Below are 7,139 nucleotides of genomic sequence, written 5' to 3' on the forward strand. Positions count from 1 at the left end.
CAAAAAAAGATTGAGGAAAAAAGTGTAACTGTGCACTCTGCTACCTCGTGGACATTATTTGAAACTACATGTTTTCCAGTTTATTCAAAAACTTCATGCAAGAGACAAACAGACTAAATATCATAAAATGAAGATTAAATAAAATGTATAAGATATAATGTAGTTAAGTTTTTAAAATAAATAAACAATATACCAACACAAATTTCCCAAAGTTTAGCTCAGTAAGATAAATAAACTAAGGAATCTGCAGTAACTACAACTTCATTTTATTTATAAAATATAAAATGAAGCTGTAACGTTGTACATTGGTGTGCGATTTTATTTTACAATCTGTTGTTAGAATAAAGTCTTGTTTTTACTGTGTCAGAATTTAAAAAATGAATAAAACTAGATATGCAAAAATTGTGCAGATCTGAGCATTTTATAGTAAAAATATTTATTTATTGGTGTTTGGTTGATTAATCTTATGAACATTGGTCTATCAAGCTGCAGACTCCTTATCTCAACACTGACCTGTTTCCTCCAGCAGTGAGCATGTTCTGCACCTTGTGCTGCACAAAAAAGGTTGCCACTTTCAGGCAGTTGGATGCCAGATTGACATTCTCCATAAAACAAATGGTGTGAAGCTTTATCCTGCTGTGTTGCATGCTGGGACGGGAGCACCATCTTGTGAAGGTTTCCATTATTGCAAGTTCCTGTTGTCCAGTCTGCCTGTAATTTATTCAAAATCAGCTTTTAAGCTGGGTCATTTTAACATGTATTTTTAATTGTGGTGAGCAGTTTGTTGAAAAAGATATAAATATTATTCTATACATTGAAAATCTTCCTAAATTTATCATGAAAAAAGTCTAAAAATTGAAGCAGCTAGATGCTATTCAGTTATAATTCATTTATACACAAATGCTGATTTTCTGCCAGAAATTTTACAGTGAAAATGTAGTTTTTGTTGCAGATCATTCTAAATCATGGACTTTCACCTGTCAGATACTTGCTTCTCTTCTTCTCCTGTAAGCGCTTTAATCCCCACTCTTCCACTGAAATCTAAATAATTTAGCAGAACTGGGTGTTCTAGTGTCTGATTTACACAGTGAACAGTAGATGATGCTAAAGATGTAGAGCGCGTGCACACACACACACACACACACACACACACACACACACACACACACACACACACACACACACACACACACACACACACACACACACACACACACACACACACACACACACACACACACACACAATATTCCGAATTTGTTTGTAATTAGGTTTGATTTTAGTAAAGATATCCTAAAATTTGAAACACTCAAAGACTGATCACTACAGGACAAACTCATGGTTTAAGACTCTTGAACAAATGAAAACTGTATATTTTTTTGGTCAGATTAGAATATTTGTATTTAAAAATATTCCAGGTTGGAATTTTTAAAGTGTTTTTAAATACGTTTGTATGTAATCTGATATTTTTTTCTGAAATACGAATCACTGAATACACGCAATGTCATATTTGCATGTTCAAAACAGAAATTGACTTTATTTTTCCTTTTTTTTTCTAAGAATTTTCACTATTTTTTCAAATGGAAAAAAAATGTCTTAATAAAATGAACTGACAAGGCCACAAAATGAAGAATAAAGCAATGATCCAAAAAGACATTATTAGAAAATTTCATTCAGTTTTCTTTTTACCATGAACCTCTTTGCTATTTTCAAATATGCTGATGAGAAATTGTTTCATTCAATTAAGGAAAGAAAAACTCCCTAATATCTTTCTTTCTTTCTTTCTTTCTTTCTTTCTTTCTTTCTTTCTTTCTTTCTTTCTTTCTTTCTTTCTTTCTTTCTTTCTTTCTTTCTTTCTTTCTTTCTTTCTTTCTTTCTTTCTTTCTTTCTTTCTTTCTTTCTTTATTTCAAAGGGAAAACAACAGAATATGCATATCAGCATAAAACAGTTTGAATGGAAAGGAAAGGAGCAGATAGCAGAAAATATCTTTTATTATCTGCCCCTTTTTACAAAATAAAATAAGCATCCTACTCAAACTTTCAAACATAATCATCTTAGTTTGCATTTTGATTTAATAAACATTTATTTCTTCATCTCTCTTTGACAGCAGGACACAGAAAGGTTGTGGTAAAGCCAGCTAAGGTGAAGGAAAGTGATCAGCTGTGAGTTGGAAGTTCTGGTGTAATCAGATGGCTGCTTGTGGGCAAAAACTAAAATAAAAAGGAAACACGGGTAACATGTGGCACTCAGCTCTTGGCCCTGGTCTGAATTATGCATTCCTCTCAGGTTAACAGAGGATATCCAGTGTCACTCACTCAACATGCCACAGCAAACTCAGATCCACCAATAAAAATAAATTGTTCTCACCCTGCAACCAGAAACCTAGTTCTGTGCCGCATAATTTCATGTGTGTGTGCTTGTCAGGCTGCGTATGTGAGTGTGAGAGTTTATGATACTTGTAGCATCAGAGTCACTCAGTGTGCCTCTTTGTGGAGCTCTAGAAAGCTTCTGTGCCAATTTTCTGCCTTCACAGAGCTGCTGATAGAGGCCCCCAAAGGTTGCAAAGAAAGTAGAATCCTCTCGAGTGTGGTGACCTGTGTCCACTCCCTCCTGTATTCCTGGCGATACAATTGCACCACAATGGAAATTCAATCAACAGATGGAAGAACAGCGAGAGTAGAAGCTGCTGCCCTGTCCCTCTTCAGCTCGGCTAGTAATCGATCAAAAGGGAAACTTTAAACACATCTGGAATAAAGAAGCCTCAGGACGGTTTGCAGAATTAACCCACTTTCTGTCATTGTGAGTACAATCACGGCGTTAAATGCCTCTGTGTGTGTGTGTGTGTGTGTGTGTGTGTGTTTGTGTCTGGATAAAACTGCTGCAAGGGCAAGCCATTGAGGTAATTATCATCTTCACTAAAGTGAAAATATTTTTGTTTTGGGGTTTATGCTGCAGCAGCTGGCTGGCTTGACATGTTTCTGTCTGTGACAGAAATGCTTTGTATGTACACGAGTTTTGTTGTCAGAGGGACTTTTGGAGACTGGCTGTCAAAACTGTAACAAGAACCAGACAGAACAGAGCAGCAGGGCAGCTTTTAAGGAAGAAACACACATGGCTGTTTGTCAGCAGGAATTTTCACCTGTCATTGTCTCCGGAACGACTCCCCTCCCCTCCCACCACCACCAGCCCCATCTAGTTGCTCTCATCCAAACCATTTTTCTCTCCCTGCTGTCATCTTGCAAAGAAGCAGGTTTTTTTTAATGATTGTAGCAGCTGTGGAAGACACTTCACATTTACACATGAGTGCAGCGCTCCACCATTGTTTGGAAGCAACAAGCACACAGATGGAGGCTTTGAAAATCAGTTATTGAGTTATTTCATGAACACTTTATGTGTTAATAATATCCGCAGATGGAAAATATTCTGCACATATAGATAAATAAAAACATTTATCAATGGCACAAGTAAGCAGTTTAACTATAACCTTTTTAGATCTAATTAGTTCAGACTATTACATTTAGATGCTGCAGCAGGGATCAGAGAACTTCCTTTAACTGAGAACAAAGGGCTGCCATCTTTCTCAGCAAGCTTTAATTTAAAGTAGACATAATATGCAAAACTCACCAGTGGGTCTCCACTGCCTCTATAAACACCCCAAACATGAAAAAAATGTTTCCATCTGTTTTCTGTCAGAGATTGGTTAATTATGTGCCTAAAACAAGCCATTTCAAAAATTCCCCTTTTGTGATGTCACAAGTGAAGAAATTGGAATAGAAGCAAGAGAGAGTTGGCAGAGCAGAGGCTCTACTCCAAGCCCCTCCTGGATATCAGAGCTTCTTAGCTTATAGCAGCCTGAGCGGGGAAGTGGGTGGGCGTGGTCAGCTCCAGCTTGTTTTCTTAAAGTGACAGAACCCTAAAACAGCTTATTTTGGAAAGTAATGAAAATGTTAAGAATAAAACAGCTGAAATTGCTTTAAGGTTTAATACGTCTCATGTAAGAGAGCAGAACGAGGCAGAGATACACAGAAATAGTTAGGTACAACATTTGAAATAGGAGAAAACGAATGCTTTGTAAAAGGTTCACTCATTGAGGAGTAACACTATAAAGGTGGGTCATTTCAGCTGTCTTTGAGTGGAAATCTCTGATGTTATCAATAAAATGGAAGGATCATTGTTATTAATCTGGAATAGAGCCTACATTTATATTCACACACTAGCAACAGAGGAGTGAAAATGACACTTTTTCCTTTAAATATTTCTCATTGTTGTTTTTACATCATTTACTTAATTTTCTGCAAAAAAAATTTGAATAATATTGGAAATCAGGATTTCGTCACAACGCTTCATTTGCTGATGAAGCTGCCACTATTTCTTGTCTTTTTCAAACCAAACAAGTAACCAAACACTTTCTTCATCCTGTTGGTTTAAGTGGACCTGACCACATTACACCCAAACAGGTAGGAGGTTAAGTTTGGGTTAAAAGTGAGGAACAGAAGTGTGTTACAGGGAATTAATGCATTGCATTCAGTTTCTACATCAAGAAAAAAAAGAGCATTGCTTTGAAATAAAAAAGAATGCAGCTGCTTTAACTCACATATACATTTTAATTTACGTCGAAGCTAAATAGGTAGAAGTTGTAATGAACTGCACAGCTGTAGACATGTTGCTATACTAATTTTTCAAAATGTGAGTGGCTTCTTGTAATTTCACACAGTGAAAAGAACAATGGACACAATCAGTCCAACACGGGTGATTTAAATTGAGGAGACCATCTGGGAGACAGCAGAGACGGGATTTTGCGTCCTGTCGGAGCCTGAACATAATATTCCACCGCCGTAAGCTGCTGATGAATTTGAATGACAGGGTGTCCGTGATTACTATTACAAACGAGATTGTGCACAGTGCTTAAATCCTCATTTGGTTTGTGCTCAAAGAATGCATGTGAAATGGACCGTGCAGAATATGAATGTTATGGATATCCCCCCCCCCCCCACCCCCACCCCGAGCACTCAGCTAGCTAGCCTGACAGTGTGCAGCCAGAGTGGTTTTTAAAAATGAAACAATCCGAACACAACTGTGATGCAGCAGAGCAGTGGATTATTCTCAGCAGGCTGGCCGACTTCACGCATGTTTATTTGCAACATGTCCATGATAAACAGACACATTCTGATCAATCTGATATGTATGTAAGTGATCGCAATAGGAAATGCTTTTCATGTTAGTGTAAGATGCGTCATTTCATGACTGGTTGATGTTGTGATCGAGGATCAACTTTACCTATAATTATACTCAGGGGATTTAGCTTTTAGATTCAGGAATTAGCATCTCTTAGGAATACGTTTATTTATTTATTTAGTTTCATAAAAGTGCAGCTTTCCATTTTTCTTGTGTTACAAATATTGTGGGAGAAAGAAAGCCCTAATGTGGTGCAGCAGCTGCGTTTTACCACAAGATGGCTGTTCGTTCTCCACTAACCAAAGACACCAGAGCCTGCCTTGGAAGAATATTCTGCTGAATAAAATGTTGTTTTTATTTACCGGATCGTGTGCTTTGATTGCCCATATTTATTTAAATATTACAAACCAGATCTTGTCTTTACCAATCTTTCTCACTCTCCACAAAACGTTGAATACAGTAGTGTGAAAAACTATTTGCCCCCTTCCTGATTTCTTATTCTTTTGCATGTTTGTCACACAAAATGTTTCAGCTCATCAAACACGTTTAACCATTAGTCAAAGATAACACAAGTAAACACAAAATGCAGTTTTGAAATGATGGTTTTTGTTATTTAGTGAGAGAACTAAATCCAAACCTACATTGCCCTGTGTGAAAAAGAAATTGCCCCCTTGTTAAAAAATAACCCAACTGTGGTGTTTCACACCTGAGTTCAATTTCTGTAGCCACCCCCAAGCCTGATTACTGCCACACCTGTTTCAATCAAGACTTGAAAAAGAAATCAGGAAGGCGGCAAATAGTTTTTCACACCACTGTACACTAAAATTAATTAATCAAAAGTTTTTATTTTTTCATTTTAATGAAAGTAAACATGCACTTCTAAAAGAAACACGACTAAAACATGCATTAGAGCCCATGTCTAATCCTCTGAGTCTTCCTTATTTTAAACTTTAATGCAAAAGCTCCTCAACAAAGATTAATTTGGTGTGATGCATTTTGCATAATGCGCTCTTGTGTTTAGCCAACAAATTCAGTTAAGCACAATTCACTGTGGGAAGTCAGATAATTGATGTAGGAAGAAAAATCTGACTTCTGAGTATCTTTGAGTTTGCTCCAGCCACTGTGGATCAGCAGTAAACCTTTCACTGAAAATTATTTCCAATTATTCCCTGCAGCTCTTATATAAAACAGTTTAATGCTGCATTAAATTAAAGCCTCGTGCGACGGCTAACGAGGGCCAAGGTGTTGTAAATCAGCGGTGATGTATTTATGATATCAAATCTTTCAATTTAACCTTTTTAATGAAGGCATTAAATAACTACTCATTCATTTGAACCCATTTTGATTTCTAATTTTAAGATTTGTACCACTGAGACACTGAAGTGGCTTATCGCTCTTAAAGAGTCGCTCATATATAACTTTACATCACTTCTACAAATTGAGTTTTCACATAAAGTCCCTCGTTTGGTCTGTAAAGGGGATATATTATGAAAAATTCACCTTTCACATCCTTTTGTGCTACCTCGTAGGTCTCTACTGCTTCTAAAAGCGCTCCAACTGTGAAAAAAACCCACCTCCATTCATTTTCTTTTAGTGTTTGGTTTTAGGAGATACGTACCTTAAGCCTGGACCACACTTTGCATTTTTCAGTTTCTCTAGACAAATCTCTCCTTGTGCGCAGAGTCGTGATAAAAACGTTGAATGTGAATGTGATTTGCTGGTTTGTGGCCATCTAGTGAGACTGGCCCAGCAACAGCTCAGCACTCTCACGAACAAATCCTGCCTCTGACAAACTTCAAGTAATGTCAGAAAACCTATGACTCCAGTCTGCAATTGACCAATACAAATATACCCACTGTTGGAGCTATTTGGGTTAGCTACAGTTGTTGGGTTATTTATTGGGTTTGGTTGTTGGTTAATGATGAATTTATTTATTTATTTTAGTCTTGCCTGTGAGAATCCG

The sequence above is a fragment of the Nothobranchius furzeri genome, chromosome 14, assembly GCF_043380555.1.
Source record: "Nothobranchius furzeri strain GRZ-AD chromosome 14, NfurGRZ-RIMD1, whole genome shotgun sequence".
Taxonomy (NCBI): domain Eukaryota; kingdom Metazoa; phylum Chordata; class Actinopteri; order Cyprinodontiformes; family Nothobranchiidae; genus Nothobranchius; species Nothobranchius furzeri.